Below are 24,260 nucleotides of genomic sequence, written 5' to 3' on the forward strand. Positions count from 1 at the left end.
AAACAAATGGGCTCGCCCAGCCCCGGAAGCAAGACCAATTTAAAGCCAATTTGGCTGATATAATTTGGAAAGCTAAAGCCAATTTAGTTGAATTAATTTGATATCAAAATTAAAGCCAATTTGGTTGAATTAAATTGATTGCAAAGCTAAAGCCAATTGGTTTGAGATGAATGGACAACAAAGCTGAAGCCAATGTGGCTCAGTCAAAATCACTGCACAGCGCTAAAACCAGCGCAAGTCTCAGAGTGGCCGCAAATGGACACAAGTCTCAAAGTGGCCGGGAAGCAACTAGGCTCCTCCAGGCCGTGGGCGTTGGTTCCGGGGCTGGGTCCGCCCTAACTAACAAACAAATGGGCTCGCCCAGCCCCGGAAGCAAGACCAATTTAAAGCCAATTTGGCTGATATAATTTGGAAAAAGCCAATTTGGTTGAATTAATTTGATAACAAAATTAAAGCCAATTTGGTTGAATTAATTTGATTGCAAAGCTAAAGCCAATTGGATTGAGGTTAATTGATTGCAAAGCTAAAGCCAATGTGGCTGAGTCAAAATCACTGCACAGCGCTAAAACCAGCGCAAGTCTCAGAGTGGCCGCAAATGGGCACAAGTCTCAAAGTGGCCGGGAAGCAACTTGGCTCCTCCAGGCCGTGGGCGTTGGTTCCGGGGCTGGGTCCGCCCTAACTAACAAACAAATGGGCTCGCCCAGCCCCGGAAGCAAGACCAATTTAAAGCCAATTTGGCTGATATAATTTGGAAAAAGCCAATTTGGTTGAATTAATTTGATATCAAAATTAAAGCCAATTAGTTTAAGATTGAATGACAGCAAAGCTAAAGCCAATTAGTTTAAGATTAGCTTTGGAGTCATTTAAAGCCAATTAGTTTTAGATTAAATGATTGCAAAGCTGAAGCCAATTTGGTTAAAGTTAAATAACTGTAAAGCTAAAGCCAATTAGTTTAAGATTGAATGACAGCAAAGCTAAAGCCAATAAGTTTAAGATTAGCTTTGGAGTCATTTAAAGCCAGTTAGTTTAAGATTAAATGATAACAAAGCTAAAGCCAATTTGATTAAGGTTAAATGATAACAAAGCTAAAGCCAATTTGATTAAGGTTAAATGATTACAAAGCTAAAGCCAATTTGATTAAGGTTAAATAATTGCAAAGTTAAAACCAATTAGTTTTAGATTAAATGATTGCAAAGCTAAAAGCAATTTTATTAAACATTGAATGATTGCAAAGCTAAAGCCAATTTGGTTAAAGTTAAATAATTGCAAAACTACAAGCAATTACTATAAGGTTAACAGATTGCAAAGCAAAAAGCCAATTTACTTGTAGTTACGTGACTACAAAGCAAAACCTAATGTGGGTAAAGTGAATTGATTCCTAACATAAAACTAATTAGATTAAATTAAAGTGATTGAATGCAAAGCTAAAGCCAATGTGGGTGAACTGAATTGAATGCAAAGCTAAAGCCAATTGTAGTAAAGTGAATTGAATGCAAACCTAAAGCCAATATGGGTGAAGTGAATTGATTGCTAAGCTAAAACTAATTAGGTTAAGTCTGTGTAAAGCTAAAATAGGACTGTAAATCCTACTGTGTGCAGCTGATGTAGTATCGTAATGGCTCATCTGGCCTCCAAAAACTTTATTAAACGCCAACATCGCAGCATGGAGTGCTGCGTCACAAGGAAGCACCCGACAGCTGGGGAACAGAAGGGCCCTAAGGAAGAAAATGGCAAAGTTAGATCGTGGGCTGAAGCCAATGGAACAAACTATTAGCAATACATTAAGATTTAGAGCCACATTGCAAAGTAGATTCAGAGTTAATCTCTACATTTAAAACCAATATCTGTACAGTGACAATAACAATTAACACCACGTATCAGGCTAACAAATTAGGGTTGGGGCGAATGTATAAAGGTCACGTTTATTACCCTTATATTCACAATTAGCAAAACAAAAAGCAAAGACAAAATAAAAGGCAAAAGCCCAAGAGAAGACAACACCAAAGGCAAACATGAGAAAAAGGCGTGCACAAAACCCAAGGGGAAGCTGACGCACAGATCAGACCTGAGACAAGGCTGCAGACAACACTGAAACAGAGACCAAACTGAACAAAGCAAGGAAGGGTAACACAGGGGGCAAAGCCCAAAAAAGGCTGCATGAAACTCCAAAAAGGAGCTAAAAGGAAGAGAGAACAAGGCAGCAAATGCCAAAATGAAGGACAAGGCCCTACAAAATGATGCAGGCAACTCCAAAATGGAGACCTGCACCCAAGAGAACGATGCAAAAAATGCCAAAATGCAGAACAAGGCCCTACAAAATGATGCAGTGAACGCTGAAAAAGAGGGCAAAGCCCAAGAGAACGACTTAATGAATGCCAAAAGGCATGGCAAGGCCCTACAGAATGATGCAAGGAACGCCAAAATGGAGGGCGAGGCCCAAAAGAATGATGAAGAGAACGCTAAAATGGAGGGCGAGGCAAAGAGCACGACGCGGAAACGCTAAAATGCAGGGCAAATGCCCGAGAGAATGATGCCACGAACGCCGAAATAGAGCGCAAGAAAACGATGCAGGCAATGCCAAAATGAAGGGCAAAGCACAAGAAAATGATGCAAACAATGCCAAAATGGAAGGCAAGGCACAAGAAAATGATGTGGGCAATGGCAAAATGGAGGGCAAGGACAACACTGCAAGAAACAGCTGGGAAACAGCACAGATCAAACACAAAGACAACACAGCACTACAAAAACAGACAGACCATAAAACACCTCGAAGTGCAGAAATAAGCTCTGAAACTCTACCTTAAGTCACAATATGGAACAGATAAAAAACAGGCAGTGTGTGCTGCCCTTACCTGCTGCGCTGATAGTTACCACTCAGCAAAGCTGGTTCTGCAGTGTTCCGGACAAAGCAGGTTTCTATTCCTCGCTGTTCTCATCAGGAGCTGCACATCTCTCAGGGCTCTAATTAGGGATACAATTAACGCCATTAGGGATACAATTAACGCCATTAGGGATACAATTAACGCCATTAGGGATACAATTAACGCCATTAGGGATACAATTAACGCCATTAGGGATACAATTAATGCTATTTATATGTTTAAATTTGCACTAAGTTCAACAATTTTATTCCACACTATGATTACAATGAAAGTAACATTCACATGCAACACAAGGCATCAATTTTTATGGCTACGTTTAGCTTAAGAGACATCTTTAATATTGTGTTAACAATTATATTTACAGAAACGCTACAGGTTACTATAATTACCACTAGAGCCCCCATTAAAATAGGGAAACGGATAAAAATTAACATGAACGCTGTAAGCCAGGAAATCCCAGAGAGACAAAGGCAAATTCAAGCAGAAAGCAGACAAAAAAAACCCCAAAAAAGCAAAACAGAGCAAGCAGCCAACAGTAAAGCAAAAACAAGAGAAAAGGCAAGGGAAAGCCAAAGCAAAAGCAAGGGCAAAGAGAGTGTGGTAGGTCATAGAAAAAACAAAGGCCAAAGGAAAGGCAGCATAGGAGGCCAAGACAAGAACAAAGGGAACGCTAAAACAGAGGGCAAAGCCCTAAGGAACGCTGCAGAAAACTGCAAAACAAAGGGTGAGGCCCAAAAGGGCGCTGCAGGGAACATCAAGATGGATGGCAAAGTCCAAAAGAACGCTGCGGGGAACATCAAGAAAATGCTGCAAGGAACATCAAGATGGATGGCAAAGTCCAAAAGAACGCTGCAGGGAACATCAAGATGGAGGGCAAGGGCCAAGACAATGCTGCAATGAACGCTGACATGGAAGGCGAGGTCCAAGAGAACAGCTCAGGGAACATCAACACGGATGGTGAGGCCCAAAAGGGCACTGCAAGGAACATTAACGTGGGGGCAAGGTCCAAAAGGGCACTGAAGGGAACATTGAAATGCAAGGCATGGCCCGAGAGAACATTGCAAAGATCATCAAGATGGAGGGCAAAGCAGCAGAGGAAATTACTTGGAACTCCAATATGAAAGGCTGAAGGGAATGCTGCGGTGAGCACCAAAAAGAACACCAAAGCCCATAGAATGCTGAACAGAACAGCAAAAGTGAGAGCAAAGAAAAACACGGCATCAAAACCCAAAACAACAGCAAAGAGCAAAGGCAAGAAAAAAGGCAAAAGGAGAAAAGCACACAGCTCATAAGACACCCAAAAGTGCAAAAATAAGCTCTGGAACTCTACCTTAAGTCACAATAAGGAACAGATAAAACACAGTCAGTGTGTGCTGCTCTTACCTGCTGGGCTGAGAGTTACCGCTCAGCAAAGCTGGTTCTGCAGAGTTCCAGGCAATGCAGGTTTCTATTCCTCGCTGTTCTCATCGGGAGCCGCGCATCTCTCGGGGCTCTGCTGGCACCTGTTGGACACAATAAGGCAATGAAGGCGCTGCCCACATCTGCAGGTACCACACTGTGAACATTACACTAACTGTGATGGAAGGGAGCAGTAGAATTAATGCCATTAGGGATAGAAGTAATGCTATTTCTAAGGTTAAAAGTGCAGTTACTTTACAAGTGGTATTTTGCACTAGGATTAGAATTAAGGTTACTTAAACAAAAACAAAGGGTTCTACTTACAGATACTCTGCAGACAAATGCAATTATCACTAGAGCTCCCACTAAGGTGCAGCTTCAGGTCAACATTAACATGAACGCTGCCTCCCAACAAATCCCAGAGAGCCAAAGGCAAATTGAAGCAGAACGCCCACAGAAAGCCCCAAAAAAGAAAAGCAAAGCAAGCAGCCAACAGTAACACAAGGGCAAAAACAAGAGAACAGCCAAGGGAAAGCACAAGGGAAAGGCAGGGCAAAGAGAGCGTGGTATGAAACACCAAGAACAGAGGCCAAAGGGAAGGCAGCGCAGGAGGCCAAATGGAAACACCAAAAGAACACTGCAGGAACACTAAACAGGGGGGCACGGCTCAAGAGAACATTGCAGGGAACATCAAGATGGAATGCAAGGCCCAAAAGGGCACTACAGGGATCATCAAGATAGGAGGCAAGGCCCAAAAGGGCACTGCAAGAAGCATAAATGCGGGGACAAGGCCCAAAAGGGCACTGCAAAGAACACTAAAACAGAGCACAAGGCCCAAAAGGGCACTGCAAAGAACACTAAAACAGAGCACAAGGCCCAAAAGGGCACTGCAAAGAACACTAAAACAGAGCACAAGGCCCAAAAGGGCACTGCAAAGAACACTAAAACAGAGCACAAGGCCCAAAAGGGCACTGCAAAGAACACTAAAACAGAGCACAAGGCCCAAAAGGGTGCTGCAAGAAGCATAAACATGGGGACAAGGCCCAAAAGGGCACTGCAAGAACCATAAACGTGGGGACAAGGCCCAAAAGGGCACTGCAAGAAGCATAAACGTGGGGACAAGGCCCAAAAGGGCACTGCAAGAAACACTGAGATGGAGGGCATTGCCCATGAGAACGCTGCAGTGAACAATATAATGGGATGTAAGGCACCAAAGAAAGCTGCAAGACACTCCAATATGGGAGGGAAGGCCCGAAAGAAAACAGGAGGGAACACCAAAACAGAAAACAAACCCAATAGAATGCTGAACAGAACACCAAAACTGAAAGCAAAGAGAACACTGCAGGAAATGCCTGGGCAGTGACAGAAAACAGGGGCAAAGAGAATGAAGAAGGACAAGAGCAGACAGCCCATAGGGCACTGAAGCACAGAAATGAGCTCTGAAACATTACCTCGAATCACAATAAGGAACAGATCCAACACAGTCAGTGTGTGCTGCTCTTACCTGCTGGGCTGAGAGTTACCGCTCAGCAAAGCTGGTTCTGCGGGGTTCCAGGCAATGCAGGTTTCTGTTCCTCGCTGTTCTCATCGGGAGCCGCACATCTCTCGGGGCTCTGCTGGCACCTGTTGGACACGACACAGCAATGAAGACACTACCCACATCTGCAGGTACCACACTGTGAATAATGCTGCTTACCTGCAGCAATAGGGCTGGGAACACACAAATTCCCACCCCGCTCTCCAAAGGAAGCGGACTCAAGCACAAATGCTGCTCCTTCTACCCATCCTTAAACGCAGCCAAGAGCCCCAAAAAAGTGGAAATCTAAAACCCAGTAATAAAGAAGGAATTTCTTACCGCACTGCAAAGCCCAACACTCACTGTGCAGCCCAAAGGAAAGGCTCTCCAAGCAGAGACAAGGCCCATACGGCATCCAGCAAGAAAGAGCAAACACTCATTGGAATGCTCTCTTGGAGGCACCGCAAGGAGCTGATGCTGCCCCCTGCCCTGCACAGCCCTTAAATGTGGCTCAAGGAGGGGGGTGGAGCCAGGCTGGGCCCAATCAGCTTCCAGCCCTGAACTGCTCCCACCTGTGCTCACTGGCTGCCCACGCCCCCCAGCAGGTAAACAATCAGGCTGTTACGTAACAGCTGCAATCAATACTAAAGACATATACTATAGTATAGACAATACTATAGACAATACTAGACAATACTATAGACAATACTAAAGTCATAACCAGCCAACAATCACATCTACCTGTAAAGAAAGGGGGGTGCGTCAGTAGATGAGAAACGACAGCACATGGATTCCGTCAGGGGGGTGACATGCGGGTGATGCAGGGGGTGATGCGGGGGGCGATGCCGGGGGGGACGTTGGGGTGCTGCAATAGAAATGCTGAGTCATGCAGGAAGCCATGATTGGGGGCAGACATGGCAGCAGAGCACAGCTGCAGGCAATGCACCTGATTGGCTGCAGGGCGGACCCTGGCTCCGCCCCCTCTCAATCCTCATATAAGGGCTGCCAGTGGAAGGGAGAATGTTTTTGTTGCAGCTCCTTCTGCCGGAAGCTCTGCCCACATTGAGGAGCTCCTCTTCTCTGTTCTGCCTTCGTAGCTGCTGTGTGTGACCATTACCTGCCGTGCTGTGCTCCTGGACTGCGCTTCTCTGCCAGTGCTGCTGCATTGCCTGTTCTATTACTGCACTACAGCAGGTAAGGCCTTGCTCTGAGACTGCACTGATGGTGTGGGGTGAGAATGTGGGGCAGAGACAATGTGAGAGTTGATGGGAGTGAGTGACACTGTGGGGCAATGAGGGAGAGTGAGACGGTGGAGTGATGTTGACTTAGTGTTGGAAGGCCAGCAAGGACTGAAGGGGGAACTTTGCTGGACTGACCCGGAGGACTGATGTTCCTGAAGTGACCCGTAAGGCTGATAGGGCCGCCATAGGGCCGTAATGCTGTGCTGATGCTGTAGATAAATAGCAGGCATGGGAAGTTGGAGCTGTCACTGGGACGAGACACTGAGCTGATGTTTGGCACTGAAGCTGTGTGTAGATCTGGAGGCATCGTTGGTGTTACACAGCAAGGAGCCGTGCTGGATTGACGCTGTAAGGGACGCTGTGTGGCAATGCTGAGAGCTCATGGAGGGGGAATCGGGTACAGAGTTAGTAGAGAATTAGAACAAGGGAATGATTACGGTCAGAGGCAGAGAATGATGACAATGAGAGGCAGCAAAATAGAAGAGAAATGAGGCAGAGAATTGCTAGAATGAGTGAGGGAGAAGAACTGTACCTGGTGGCAAGGAATGGTTGGACAAGGAGAGGAAAGAACGGTAACACAACGAGAAGCAACCAGGGATGCCAGAATAAGAGGCAGACAGTCATTACAACAAGAGGCAGCTAATTAGTACACAATGAGAGGCAGAGAGCTACGACATTTGTGGGCAGAGCGCTGATAGAAAATGCTGGGCAGTGAGGGGTGCCCAGGGATGGACAGACAGAATGGTTGGACACTGAGTGGAATGAACGGGGAGAGAATGAGACAGAACGACTGGACAATGAGTGGCACTGAATGGGGAGAGAATGAGACACGGAAAATGGTTGGACAGTGAGGGGCAGGGAATGGGTACAGACTGAAACACAAAGAACGATTGGACAAGGAGCAGCAGGGAACTGTGACAGAGTGACACGCAGAAAATGATTGGACAGTGAATGGCAATGAATGCGGAAAGAACGTTCATAAACCCCATAGGATCCCCTAAGACCCCATAGGGCCCCATTAAACCCCATAGAGAGCCCAGAGAAGCCCCAAATGATATCATAAGACCCCATATGCCCACATTAGACCCCATAGATACCCCACATAGACCCATAAGACTCCATAAGCCTCATTGAACCTTATAGAGACCATATAGGACATTCACAGCAGCAATCTGAATCTCCCTTTGCTTTGCAGCCCTATTAACAGCAATGAGAGCAACAACCTGGTGGACACAACGCAGATCTGCAATGGAGGAGCAACAGCAGCAATAAAGAACTGAATGGAACCACGGGGGAACAGAAACGAACTTGGGGGGCAGAATATGATGGCTGGACATGGGGGCAGAATGTGATAGCGGCACTTATGGGGCACAACATATAGGCTGGACTTGGGGGGCGCGATGATTAGGCTGTACTTGGGGGCTCGATGCATAGGCTGTACTTGGGGGGCACAATGCATAGGCTGTACTTGGGGGGCAGAAGAGAATGGCAGCACTTAGGGGTCTCAACGCATAGGCTGTACTTGGGGGGCAAAAGAGGATGGTGGCACTTGGGGGGTGCAACGCTTAGGCTGTACTTGGAGGGAAGAAGAGGATGGCAGCAATTAGGGGTCTCGACGCATAGGCTGTACTTGGGGGGAAGAAGAGGATGGCAGCAATTACAGGTCTCAACGCATAGGCTGTACTTGGGGGGAAGAAGAGATGGTTGTACTTGGGGGGCGCGACGCGTAGGCTGTACTTGGGGGTTCGATGCATAGGCTGTACTTGGGGGGTGTGATGCATAGGCTGTACTTGGGGGGTGCAATGCATAGGCTGTACTTGGGGGGCAGAAGAGAATGGCAGCACTTAGGGGTCTCAATGCATAGGCTGTACTTGGGGGGTGCGATACATAGGCTGTACTTGGGGGGCTCGATGCATAGGCTGTACTTGGGGGGCAGAAGAGGATGGCAGCAATTACAGGGAGCGATTCTTAGGCTGTACTTGGGGGGCGCAATGCATAGGCTGTACTTGGGGGGCAGAAGAGACTGGCAGCACTTAGGGGTCTAAACACATAGGCTGTACTTGGGGGGCAAAAGAAGATGGTGGCACTTGGGGGGCGCGACGCTTAGGCTGTATTTGGGGGGAAGAAGAGGATGGCAGCAATTAGGGGTCTCAACCCATAGGCTGTACTTGGGGGACAGAAGAGGATGGCAGCACTTATGGGGTTTCAACGCATAGGCTGTACTTGGGGGGAAGAAGAGGATGGCAGCAACTATGGGGCACAACGTATAGGCTGTAGTTGGGGGGACAGAAGAGGATGGCAGCAATTAGGGGTTTCAACACTTAGGCTGTACTTGGGGGGAAGAAGAGGATGGCAGCAATTAGGGGGCGCAACGTATAGGCTGTACTTGGGGGGCTCGATGCATAGGCTGTACTAGGGGGGCGCAATGCATAGGCTGTAATTGGGGGGCGTGATGCATAGGCTGTACTTGGGGGGCAGAAGAGGATGGCAGCACTTAGGGGTCTCAACGCATAGGCTGTACTTGGGGTCCAGAAGAGGATGGCTGGACTTGGGCAGCAGAAGAGGAAGGTGGCACTTAGGGGGTGCAATCCTTAGGCTGTACTTGGGGGGCACAATGCATAGGCTGTAGTTGGGGGGCAGAAGGCAATGGCTGCCATTGGGGGCAGCAAGAAGGGCACTGCACTCAGCATTCAGCACTGCAGTGCAGCAATGAGCTCTGGCTCATGAGCTCAAGTCCCACTAAGGAACAGATCCAACACAGTCAGTGTGTGCTGCTCTTACCTGCAGGGCAGGCAATTCCCGCTCAGCAAAGTTGAGTTCCGAGGCGTTCCAGGCAATGCAGGTTTCTGTTCCTCGCTGTTCTCATCGGGAGCCGCGCATCTCTCGGGGCTCTGCTGGCACCTGTTGGACACGACACGGCAATGAAGGCGCTGCCCACATCTGCAGGTACCACACTGTGAACAATGCTGTTACCTGCAGCAATAGGGCTGGGAACACAAGCAGGCACTGAGTGAGTGACATGGATGGAGGCTGATTGATTAGCAATGGAGTCTGATTAGCAATGGAGTCTTATTTATTGGCAATGGAGTCTTATTTATTAGCCATGGAGTCTTATTTATTGGCAAAGGAGTCTTATTTAATGGCAATAGATTCTTATTTATTGGCAATGGAGTCTTATTTATTGGCAATGGTGTCTTAATTATTAGGAATGGAGTCTTTTTAGCAATGGATTGTTATTTATTTGCAATGGAGTCTTCGATATTAGCAATGGTATTTTTTTAATTAGCAATGGAGTCTTATTTATTGGTCATAGGGTCTTAATTATTGGGAATGGTGTCTTAATTATTCACAATGGAGTCATTTTCACTGGCAATATAGTATTATTATTGGCAATGGAGTCTTAATTGTTGGCAATGGAGTCTTATTAATTAGCAATGGATTCTTATTTATTGGCCTTGGAGTTCTATTTATTGGCAATGGAGACTTATTAATTGGCAGTGGAGCCTTACTTATTCACAATGGAATCTCATTATTACCAATGGAGATTTATTGATTAGGAATTGAATCTTATTTATTGTCAATGGAGTCTTATTTATTAGCAATGGAGTCTTATTTATTAGCAATATAGTCTTCCTTTGCAATGGAGTCTTATTTATTGGCAGTGGAGTCTTATTTATTGGCAATGGAGTCATAGTAATTAGCTAAGGAGTCTAATTAGCAGTGGATTCTTATTTATTGGAAATAGACTCTTAGTTATTAGCAATGGAGTTTAATTTATTGGCAATGGATACTAATTAGCAATGGAGTCTTATTTATTGGGAATGGACTCTTATTTATTGGCAATGGAGTCTTATTATTAACACTGGAGCTTTACTAGCTCTAAAGCAGAATTAGTATTTGACGGAGCATTATTAATTAGCAATTGGCCATTATTATTATGATGGAGGTGATGATGATGGAGATAGATGATCCTACCGCACACAATGGGGTCCTGCAGGCAATAAGATGATCCTGCAGCCAATCGGTGACTGGTGTTTCATTGTGCACACAGATGCTGAGCTGACACACATGGATGCGGAGCGGCAACAATCTGGACTCAGTGGAGGAATCCAACGTGCAGCATGTGAGGATGGAAAGCAGGGAGGATTAATAAAGGCATCAGCACTGCAATAGGAACAACAGGATGGATATGGGGTATAAGGGATATATATATATACACACACATATACACACATCAAACCCCATTAATACCCCATAACTCCCCATTACACCCCTTACAGACCCCATCAATTCCCATAGTCTCTATGTACCCCCCATACGGATCCCCAATAAACCCCATAGGACCCCCTTAGACCCCAGAGGTCCCTCATTAAAGCCCATAGATGCCCCATATGACCCCGTTAGACCCCATAGGTCCTCATTAAGCACCATAGAGACCTAATATACGCCCCCATAGGATCCCCTAAGACCCTATAGGGGCCCCCATTAAACCCCATAGAGAGCCCATAGAAGCCCCAAATGATATCATAAGACCCCATACGCCCACATTAGACCCCATAGATACCCCACATAGGCCCCATAGGATTCCATAAGACTCCGTAAGCCCCATTAAACCTTATAGGTATCATATAGGACATTCACAGCAGCAATCTGAATCTCCTCTTTGCTTTGCAGCCCTATTAACAGCAATGGGAGCAACAACCTGGGGGACACAACGCAGGAACTGCAATGGAGGAGCAACAGCAGCAATAAAGAACTGAATGGAACCACGGGGGAACAGAAACGAACTTGGGGGGCAGAATATGATGGATGGACCTGGGGGGCAGAATGTGATGGCGGCACTTATGGGGCGCAACATATAGGCTGGACTTGGGGGGGCGCGATGCTTAGGCTGTACTTGGGGGGGCGCAATGGCATAGGCTGTACTTGGGGGGCAGAAGAGAATGGCAGCACTTAGGGGTCTCAATGCATAGGCTGTACTTGGGGGGCAGAAGAGGATGGCAAGCACTTAGGGGTCTCAACGCTTAGGCTGTACTTGGAGGGAAGAAGAGGATGGCAGCAATTAGGGGTCTCAACGCATAGGCTGTACTTGGGGGGCAGAATAGGATGGCAGCAATTAGGGGGCGCGATGCTTAGGCTGTACTTGGGGGGGTGTGATGCATAGGCTGTAATTGCGGGGCGCGATGCTTAGGCTGTACTTGGGGGGGCGCAATGCATAGGCTGTACTTGGGGGGCACGATGCATAGGCTGTACTTGGGGGGCAGAAGAGAATGGCAGCACTTAGGGGTCTCAACGCATAGGCTGTAATTGGGGGGGCAAAAGAGGATGGTGGCACTTCGGGGGCGCGACGCTTAGGCTGTACTTGGGGGGAAGAACAGGATGGCAGCAATTAGGGGTCTCAACGCTTAGGCTGTACTTGGGGGGAAGAACAGGATGGCAGCAATTAGGGGTCTCAACGCTTAGGCTGTACTTGGGGGGAAGAAGAGGGTGGCAGCAATTAGGGGGCGCGACGTATAGGCTGTACTTGGGGGGCTCGATGCATAGGCTGTAATTGCGGGGCGCGATGCATAGGCTGTAATTGGGGGGGCGCGATGCATAGGCTGTACTTGGGGGGCGCGATGCATAGGCTGTACTTGGGGGGCAGAAGAGGATGGCGGCTTTTAGAGGTGTGAAGCTTAGGCTGTACTTGGGGGGCAGAAGAGGATGGCGGCTTTTAGAGGTGCGACGCTTAGGCTGTACTTGGGGGGCAGAAGAGGATGGCGGCTTTTAGAGGTGCGACGCTTAGGCTGTACTTGGGGGGCAGAAGAGGATGGCTGCACTTAGGGGTCTCAGCGCTTAGGCTGTACTTGGGGGGCAGAAGAGGATGGTGGCACTTGGGGGGCGCAATGCATAGGCTGTACTTGGGGGGCAGAAAAAGATGGCAGCATTTGGAGGTGCGACGCATAGGCTGTACTTGGGGTGCAGAAGAGGATGGCAGCACTTAGGGGTCTCAACGCTTAGGCTGTACTTGGGGGGAAGAAGAGGATGGCAGCAATTAGGGGGCGCGATGCATAGGCTGTACTTGGGGGGCTCGATGCATAGGCTGTACTTGGGGGGCGCAATGCATAGGCTGTAATTGGGGGGGCTCGATGCATAGGCTGTACTTGGGGGGCAGAAGAGGATGGCAGCAATTACGGGGCGCGATGCTTAGGCTGTACTTGGGGGGCAGAAGAGAATGGCAGCACTTAGGGGTCTCAACGCATAGGCTGTACTTGGGGGGCAGAAGAGGATGGTAGCACTTGGGGGGCGCAACGCTTAGGCTGTACTTGGGGGGAAGAACAGGATGGCAGCAATTAGGGGTCTCAGCGCTTAGGCTGTACTTTGGGGGAAGAAGAGGATGGCAGCAATTAGGGGGTGCGACATATAGGCTGTACTTGGGGGGCTCGATGCATAGGCTGTAGTTGCGGGGCGCGATGCATAGGCTGTAATTGGGGGTAGAAGAGGATGGCTGGACTTGGGCAGCAGAAGAGGAAGGTGGCACTTAGGGGGTGCAATCCTTAGGCTGTACTTGGGGGGCACAATGCATAGGCTGTAGTTGTGGGGCAGAAGGCAATGGCTGCCATTGGGGGCAGCAAGAAGGGCACTGCACTCAGCATTCAGCACTGCAGTGCAGCAATGAGCTCTGGCTCATGAGCTCAAGTCCCTCTAAGGAACAGATCCAACACAGTCAGTGTGTGCTGCTCTTACCTGCAGGGCAGGCAATTCCCGCTCAGCAAAGTTGAGTTCCGAGGTGTTCCAGGCAATGCAGGTTTCTGTTCCTCGCTGTTCTCATCGGGAGCCGCGCATCTCTCGGGGCTCTGCTGGCACCTGTTGGACACGACACGGCAATGAAGGCGCTGCCCACATCTGCAGGTACCACACTGTGAACAATGCTGTTACCTGCAGCAATAGGGCTGGGAACACAAGCAGGCACTGAGTGAGTGACATGGATGGAGGCTGATTGATTAGCAATGGAGTCTGATTAGCAATGGAGTCTTATTTATTGGCAATGGAGTCTTATTTATTAGCCATGGAGTCTTATTTATTGGCAAAGGAGTCTTATTTAATGGCAATAGATTCTTATTTATTGGCAATGGAGTCTTATTTATTGGCAATGGTGTCTTAATTATTAGGAATGGAGTCTTTTTAGCAATGGATTGTTATTTATTTGCAATGGAGTCTTCGATATTAGCAATGGTATTTTTTTAATTAGCAATGGAGTCTTATTTATTGGTCATAGGGTCTTAATTATTGGGAATGGTGTCTTAATTATTCACAATGGAGTCATTTTCACTGGCAATATAGTATTATTATTGGCAATGGAGTCTTAATTGTTGGCAATGGAGTCTTATTAATTAGCAATGGATTCTTATTTATTGGCCTTGGAGTTCTATTTATTGGCAATGGAGACTTATTAATTGGCAGTGGAGCCTTACTTATTCACAATGGAATCTCATTATTACCAATGGAGATTTATTGATTAGGAATTGAATCTTATTTATTGTCAATGGAGTCTTATTTATTAGCAATGGAGTCTTATTTATTAGCAATATAGTCTTCCTTTGCAATGGAGTCTTATTTATTGGCAGTGGAGTCTTATTTATTGGCAATGGAGTCATAGTAATTAGCTAAGGAGTCTAATTAGCAGTGGATTCTTATTTATTGGAAATAGACTCTTAGTTATTAGCAATGGAGTTTAATTTATTGGCAATGGATACTAATTAGCAATGGAGTCTTATTTATTGGGAATGGACTCTTATTTATTGGCAATGGAGTCTTATTATTAACACTGGAGCTTTACTAGCTCTAAAGCAGAATTAGTATTTGACGGAGCATTATTAATTAGCAATTGGCCATTATTATTATGATGGAGGTGATGATGATGGAGATAGATGATCCTACCGCACACAATGGGGTCCTGCAGGCAATAAGATGATCCTGCAGCCAATCGGTGACTGGTGTTTCATTGTGCACACAGATGCTGAGCTGACACACATGGATGCGGAGCGGCAACAATCTGGACTCAGTGGAGGAATCCAACGTGCAGCATGTGAGGATGGAAAGCAGGGAGGATTAATAAAGGCATCAGCACTGCAATAGGAACAACAGGATGGATATGGGGTATAAGGGATATATATATATACACACACATATACACACATCAAACCCCATTAATACCCCATAACTCCCCATTACACCCCTTACAGACCCCATCAATTCCCATAGTCTCTATGTACCCCCCATACGGATCCCCAATAAACCCCATAGGACCCCCTTAGACCCCAGAGGTCCTCATTAAAGCCCATAGATGCCCCATATGACCCCGTTAGACCCCATAGGTCCTCATTAAGCACCATAGAGACCTAATATACGCCCCATAGGATCCCCTAAGACCCTATAGGGCCCCATTAAACCCCATAGAGAGCCCATAGAAGCCCCAAATGATATCATAAGACCCCATACGCCCACATTAGACCCCATAGATACCCCACATAGGCCCCATAGGATTCCATAAGACTCCGTAAGCCCCATTAAACCTTATAGGTATCATATAGGACATTCACAGCAGCAATCTGAATCTCCCTTTGCTTTGCAGCCCTATTAACAGCAATGGGAGCAACAACCTGGGGGACACAACGCAGAACTGCAATGGAGGAGCAACAGCAGCAATAAAGAACTGAATGGAACCACGGGGGAACAGAAACAAACTTGGGGGGCAGAATATGATGGATGGACCTGGGGGCAGAATGTGATGGCGGCACTTATGGGGCGCAACATATAGGCTGGACTTGGGGGGCGCGATGCTTAGGCTGTACTTGGGGGGCGCAATGCATAGGCTGTACTTGGGGGGCAGAAGAGAATGGCAGCACTTAGGGGTCTCAATGCATAGGCTGTACTTGGGGGGCAGAAGAGGATGGCAGCACTTAGGGGTCTCAACGCTTAGGCTGTACTTGGAGGGAAGAAGAGGATGGCAGCAATTAGGGGTCTCAACGCTTAGGCTGTACTTGGGGGGAAGAACAGGATGGCAGCAATTAGGGGTCTCAACGCTTAGGCTGTACTTGGGGGGAAGAAGAGGGTGGCAGCAATTAGGGGGCGCGATGCTTAGGCTGTACTTGGGGGGTGTGATGCATAGGCTGTAATTGCGGGGCGCGATGCTTAGGCTGTACTTGGGGGGCGCAATGCATAGGCTGTACTTGGGGGGCACGATGCATAGGCTGTACTTGGGGGGCAGAAGAGAATGGCAGCACTTAGGGGTCTCAACGCATAGGCTGTAATTGGGGGGCAAAAGAGGATGGTGGCACTTCGGGGGCGCGACGCTTAGGCTGTACTTGGGGGGAAGAACAGGATGGCAGCAATTAGGGGTCTCAACGCTTAGGCTGTACTTGGGGGGAAGAACAGGATGGCAGCAATTAGGGGTCTCAACGCTTAGGCTGTACTTGGGGGGAAGAAGAGGGTGGCAGCAATTAGGGGGCGCGACGTATAGGCTGTACTTGGGGGGCTCGATGCATAGGCTGTAATTGCGGGGCGCGATGCATAGGCTGTAATTGGGGGGCGCGATGCATAGGCTGTACTTGGGGGGCGCGATGCATAGGCTGTACTTGGGGGGCAGAAGAGGATGGCGGCTTTTAGAGGTGTGAAGCTTAGGCTGTACTTGGGGGGCAGAAGAGGATGGCGGCTTTTAGAGGTGCGACGCTTAGGCTGTACTTGGGGGGCAGAAGAGGATGGCGGCTTTTAGAGGTGCGACGCTTAGGCTGTACTTGGGGGGCAGAAGAGGATGGCTGCACTTAGGGGTCTCAGCGCTTAGGCTGTACTTGGGGGGCAGAAGAGGATGGTGGCACTTGGGGGGCGCAATGCATAGGCTGTACTTGGGGGGCAGAAAAAGATGGCAGCATTTGGAGGTGCGACGCATAGGCTGTACTTGGGGTGCAGAAGAGGATGGCAGCACTTAGGGGTCTCAACGCTTAGGCTGTACTTGGGGGGAAGAAGAGGATGGCAGCAATTAGGGGGCGCGATGCATAGGCTGTACTTGGGGGGCTCGATGCATAGGCTGTACTTGGGGGGCGCAATGCATAGGCTGTAATTGGGGGGGCTCGATGCATAGGCTGTACTTGGGGGGCAGAAGAGGATGGCAGCAATTACGGGGCGCGATGCTTAGGCTGTACTTGGGGGGCAGAAGAGAATGGCAGCACTTAGGGGTCTCAACGCATAGGCTGTACTTGGGGGGCAGAAGAGGATGGTAGCACTTGGGGGGCGCAACGCTTAGGCTGTACTTGGGGGGAAGAACAGGATGGCAGCAATTAGGGGTCTCAGCGCTTAGGCTGTACTTTGGGGGAAGAAGAGGATGGCAGCAATTAGGGGGTGCGACATATAGGCTGTACTTGGGGGGCTCGATGCATAGGCTGTAGTTGCGGGGCGCGATGCATAGGCTGTAATTGGGGGTAGAAGAGGATGGCTGGACTTGGGCAGCAGAAGAGGAAGGTGGCACTTAGGGGGTGCAATCCTTAGGCTGTACTTGGGGGGCACAATGCATAGGCTGTAGTTGTGGGGCAGAAGGCAATGGCTGCCATTGGGGGCAGCAAGAAGGGCACTGCACTCAGCATTCAGCACTGCAGTGCAGCAATGAGCTCTGGCTCATGAGCTCAAGTCCCTCTAAGGAACAGATCCAACACAGTCAGTGTGTGCTGCTCTTACCTGCAGGGCAGGCAATTCCCGCTCAGCAAAGTTGAGTTCCGAGGTGTTCCAGGCAATGCAGGTTTCTGTTCCTCGCTGTTCTCATCGGGAGCCGCGCATCTCTCGGGGCTCTGCTGGCACCTGTTGGACACGACACGGCAATGAAGGCGCTGCCCACATCTGCAGGTACCACACTGTGAACAATGCTGTTACCTGCAGCAATAGGGCTGGGAACACAAGCAGGCACTGAGTGAGTGACATGGATGGAGGCTGATTGATTAGCAATGGAGTCTGATTAGCAATGGAGTCTTATTTATTGGCAATGGAGTCTTATTTATTAGCCATGGAGTCTTATTTATTGGCAAAGGAGTCTTATTTAATGGCAATAGATTCTTATTTATTGGCAAAGGAGTCTTATTTATTACCAATGCAGGCAAATTAGCAATTGAGTCTTATTAATTGGCAGTGGAGTCTAATTAGCAATGGAGTCTTATTTATTGTCAATGGAGTCTTACTTATTGGCAATGGAGTCTTAGTTATAAGCAATGGTGTTTCATTTATTAGCAATGGAGTCTTATTAATTAGCAACAGACTTTTATTTATTGTCAATGGAGTCTTAGTTACTGGCAGTAGAGTCTTATTTATTGGCAGTGGAGTCTTATTTATTAGAAATGGAGTCTTATGTATTATCAATGGGGTCCGATTAATTGGCAATGGAGTCTTAATTATTGGCAATGGTGTCTTATTTATTAGAAATGGAGTGTTATTTATTAGCAATGGAGTCTTATTAATTGGCAATATAGTATCATTATTGGCAATGGAGTCTTATTTATTGACAGTAGAGTCTAATTAGCAATGGAGTCTTTAATATTGGCAGTGGAGTTTCATTTATTGGCAATTGGGTCTTAATTATTAGCAATGAGGTCTTATTTATTGGCCACGGAGTCTAATTAGCAATGGAGCCTTATTATTAGCAATGCAGACTTTTTTATTGGCTATGGAGTCTTTTTTATTGGCTATGGAGTCTTTTTTATTGGCAATGGAGTCTTATTTATTGGCAATGGAGTCTTATTTATTGGCAATGGAGTCTTATTTATTGGCAATGGAGTCTTAATTATTGGCTATGGAGTCTTAATTATTGGCTATGGAGTCTTATTTATTGGCTATGGAGTCTTATTTATTGGCTATGGAGTCTTAATTATTGGCTATGGAGTCTTATTTATTGGCAATGGAGTCTTACGTATTAGCAATGGAGTCTCAGACATTGGCAGTGGAGTCTTATTTATTAGCAGTGAAGTGTTATTTATTGGCAATGGATTCTAATTAGCAAAGGAGTCTTATTTATGAGCTATGGAGTCTTATTTATTAGAAATGTTGTCTTATTTACTGGATATGGAGTCTTATTTATTGAATATGGAGTTATATTTATGGGCAGTGGAGTCTTATTATTAGCTACGCAGCATTATTAATTAGCAATGGAATCTTAGTAACAAAGGAGTATAATTAGCAATGGAGTATTATTTATTAGCAATATAGTCTTATTTATTGGCAATGGAATCTTATTTATTAACAATGGACTCTTATTTACTGGTAATTGAGTCTCATTTATAGGCAATGGATACTTCTTTATTAGCAATGGAATCTTATTTATTAGCAAACGAGTCTTATTTATTAGGAATGGAATCTTATTTATTAGCAATGGAGTCTAATTAGCAATGGAGTCTTATATATTACCAAAGGAGTCTTATTTATTGCCAATGGAGTCTTATTAATTGGTAATAGGGTCTTAATTATTGGGAATGGTGTCATGGTTTTGCAATTTTGTAATTTTGCTATCAGTATTCCACATCATAACATCATGTTAAGCATAGATAATTTTGACGAATCTGCTGCTCACAGAAAGAAGACTACATGTCCCAGGGAGCACCACGGTCAGTCATATGACCAGGACTATATAATCTCACTTCAGTGCTGGACTCGCTCTCTTGGATCCTGCCAGCCAGGGGGAGAGCCGTGTGGGAGCGTTCCAGCCGTTTCGCCTAGAGTTACAGTAGGCCTCTCGGTTTCGGGACTCACTCTCTCTTATTTTACTCGATTCGTGTCTTAATTATTCACAATGTAGTCTTTTTCATTGGCAATATAGTATTATTATTGGCAATGGAGTCTTATTTCTTGGCAATAAAGTCTATTTATTGGCAATGGAGTTTTCTTTATTAGCTATGGAGTCTTTCTACTTAGCAATGGAGTCTTATTTATTAGCAGTGGAGTCTTATTTATTAGCAGTGGAGTCTTATTTATTAGCAGTGGAGTCTTATTTATTGGCAATAGCCTCTTAATTTATTAGCAAATGAGTCTTAATTATTAACAATGGAGTCTTATGTATTAGCAAACGAGTCTTATTTATTAGGAATGGAATCTTATTTATTTGCAATGCAGACTTACATATTAGCAATGAACTCTTATTTATCAGCAATGGAGTCTTAATTATAAGCAATGCAGTCTTATTTATTGGCAGCGGAGTCTAATGAGGAATGGAGTCTTAATTGTTGTCAAAGGAGTCTAAATTGTTGGCAATGGAGTCTTATTAATTAGCAATGGAGTCTTATTTATTGGCCTTGGAGTTCTATTTATTGGCAGTGGAGTTCAATTTCTTGGCAATGGATATTCATTAATTGGCAGTGGAGCCTTACTTATTCACAATGGAATCTCATTATTACCAATGGAGACTTATTAGGAAGTGAATCTTAATTATTGTCAATGCAGTCTTAGTTATTAGCAATGCAGTCTTAGTTATTAGCAATGGAGTCTTATTTATTAGCAATATAGTCTTCCTTTGCAATGGAGTCTTATTTATTGGCAGTGGAGTCTTATTTATTAGAAATGGAGTCTTATGTATTATCAATGGGGTCCGATTAATTGGCAATGGAGTCTTAATTATTGGCAATGGTGTCTTATTTATTAGAAATGGAGTGTTATTTATTAGCAATGGAGTCTTATTAATTGGCAATATAGTATCATTATTGGCAATGGAGTCTTATTTATTGACAGTAGAGTCTAATTAGCAATGGAGTCTTTAATATTGGCAGTGGAGTTTCATTTATTGGCAATTGGGTCTTAATTATTAGCAATGAGGTCTTATTTATTGGCCACGGAGTCTAATTAGCAATGGAGCCTTATTATTAGCAATGCAGACTTTTTTATTGGCTATGGAGTCTTTTTTATTGGCAATGGAGTCTTATTTATTGGCAATGGAGTCTTATTTATTGGCAATGGAGTCTTATTTATTGGCAATGGAGTCTTATTTATTGGCTATGGAGTCTTAATTATTGGCTATGGAGTCTTAATTATTGGCTATGGAGTCTTAATTATTGGCTATGGAGTCTTAATTATTGGCTATGGAGTCTTATTTATTGGCAATGGAGTCTTACGTATTAGCAATGGAGTCTCAGACATTGGCAGTGGAGTCTTATTTATTAGCAGTGAAGTGTTATTTATTGGCAATGGATTCTAATTAGCAAAGGAGTCTTATTTATGAGCTATGGAGTCTTATTTATTAGAAATGTTGTCTTATTTACTGGATATGGAGTCTTATTTATTGAATATGGAGTTATATTTATGGGCAGTGGAGTCTTATTATTAGCTACGCAGCATTATTAATTAGCAATGGAATCTTAGTAACAAAGGAGTATAATTAGCAATGGAGTATTATTTATTAGCAATATAGTCTTATTTATTGGCAATGGAATCTTATTTATTAACAATGGACTCTTATTTACTGGTAATTGAGTCTCATTTATAGGCAATGGATACTTCTTTATTAGCAATGGAATCTTATTTATTAGCAAACGAGTCTTATTTATTAGGAATGGAATCTTATTTATTAGCAATGGAGTCTAATTAGCAATGGAGTCTTATATATTACCAAAGGAGTCTTATTTATTGCCAATGGAGTCTTATTAATTGGTAATAGGGTCTTAATTATTGGGAATGGTGTCTTAATTATTCACAATGTAGTCTTTTTCATTGGCAATATAGTATTATTATTGGCAATGGAGTCTTATTTCTTGGCAATAAAGTCTATTTATTGGCAATGGAGTTTTCTTTATTAGCTATGGAGTCTTTCTACTTAGCAATGGAGTCTTATTTATTAGCAGTGGAGTCTTATTTATTAGCAGTGGAGTCTTATTTATTAGCAGTGGAGTCTTATTAGCAATAGCCTCTTAATTTATTAGCAAATGAGTCTTAATTATTAACAATGGAGTCTTATGTATTAGCAAACGAGTCTTATTTATTAGGAATGGAATCTTATTTATTTGCAATGCAGACTTACATATTAGCAATGAACTCTTATTTATCAGCAATGGAGTCTTAATTATAAGCAATGCAGTCTTATTTATTGGCAGCGGAGTCTAATGAGGAATGGAGTCTTAATTGTTGTCAAAGGAGTCTAAATTGTTGGCAATGGAGTCTTATTAATTAGCAATGGAGTCTTATTTATTGGCCTTGGAGTTCTATTTATTGGCAGTGGAGTTCAATTTCTTGGCAATGGATATTCATTAATTGGCAGTGGAGCCTTACTTATTCACAATGGAATCTCATTATTACCAATGGAGACTTATTTATTAGGAAGTGAATCTTAATTATTGTCAATGCAGTCTTAGTTATTAGCAATGCAGTCTTAGTTATTAGCAATGGAGTCTTATTTATTAGCAATATAGTCTTCCTTTGCAATGGAGTCTTATTTATTGGCAGTGGAGTCTTATTTATTGGTAATGGTGTCATAGTAATTAGCTAAGGAGTCTAATTAGCAGTGGATTCTTATTTATTGGAAATAGACTCTTACTTATTAGCAATGGAGTTTCATTTATTGGCAATGGATACTAATTAGCAATGGAGTCTTATTTATTGGCAATGGAGTCTTATTATTAGCACTGGAACTTTACTAGCTCTAAAGCGGAATTAGTATTTGACGGAGCATTATTAATTAGCAATAGGCCATTATTATTATGATGGAGGTGATGATGATGGAGATAGATGATCCTACCGCACACAATGGGGTCCTGCAGGCACGGGATGATCCTACCGCACACAATGGGGTCCTGCAGGCAATAAGATGATGCTGCAGCCAATCGGTGACTGGTGTTTCATTGTGCACACAGATGCTGAGCTGACACACATGGATGAGGAGCGGCGACAATCTGGAATCAGTGGAGGAATCCAACGTGCAGGGCGGATTAATAAAGGCATCAGCACTGCAATAGGAACAACAGGATGAGTATGCGGTGTGAGGGGTGTATTACTATACACACACACAGATACACACACAGATATATACACACAACTATACACGCACAGATATACACACAGACAGATATATACACGCAGATATATACACGCACAGATATACACAAAGATACACACAGATATAAACACACAGATATACACACGCACAGATATACACACGCACAGAGATATACACGCGCACAGATATACACACGCACAGATATACACACAGACATACACACACAGATACATACACACACAGATACATACACACACAGATACATACACACACATTTATATACACACACAGATATACACACACAGACATATACACACACAGATATATACACACACAGATAGATACACACACAGATAGATACAAACAGATATACACACACAGATATACACACACACAGACATACACAGGCATACACACACAGATATATACACACACAGATATACACACACACAGATATATACACACAGACATACACACACAGATATATACACACACAGATATACAGACTCAGATATACACACACAGATATATACACACACAGATATACAGACACAGATATATACACACAGATGTACACACACATAGATATACAAAAACAGATATATACACACACAGATATACACACACAGATATACTCACACAGATATACACACACAGATATACACACACAGATATACACTCACAGATATACAGACACAGATATACACACACACAGATATACACACACAGATATATAAAAACAGATATATAAACACACACATATACACACACAGATATATACACACAGAGATATACACACACAGATATATACACACACAGATATATACACACACAGATATACACACACAGATATACACACACACAGATATACACACACAGATATATACACACACAGATATACACACACAGATATACACACACACAGATATACACACACAGAGATAAACACACACAGATATACACACACAGTTATATACGCACACTGATATATACGCACACAGATATATACACACACAGATATATACACACACAGATATACACACACAGATATACAAACACAGATATATACACACACAGATATATACACACATAGATATACACACACACATATATATATACACACACAGATATACACGCACAGCTAGAAACACAGATATTCACGCACACAGATATATACCCAAAGACATACATACACAGGTAAACACACAGACAGACTTACACACAGATACACA

The 24,260-nt window shown here is 44.6% G+C and overlaps 1 long non-coding RNA gene across 1 annotated transcript; it reads right to left on the bottom strand.

The window, feature by feature from the left end:
- Positions 1 to 1,070: 1,070 nt before the first annotated feature.
- LOC140260895 (uncharacterized) lies at positions 1,071 to 6,259 on the bottom strand. The gene is made up of 5 exons (XR_011905620.1): positions 6,136 to 6,259; positions 5,785 to 5,903; positions 4,266 to 4,384; positions 2,853 to 2,961; positions 1,071 to 1,715 (listed from the first exon to the last, which is right to left on the bottom strand). It is a non-coding gene; the product is annotated as an uncharacterized lncRNA (long non-coding RNA).
- Positions 6,260 to 24,260: the final 18,001 nt, after the last annotated feature.

The sequence above is a fragment of the Excalfactoria chinensis genome, chromosome 19 (genome assembly GCF_039878825.1).
Source record: "Excalfactoria chinensis isolate bCotChi1 chromosome 19, bCotChi1.hap2, whole genome shotgun sequence".
Classification (NCBI taxonomy): Eukaryota; Metazoa; Chordata; class Aves; order Galliformes; family Phasianidae; genus Excalfactoria; species Excalfactoria chinensis.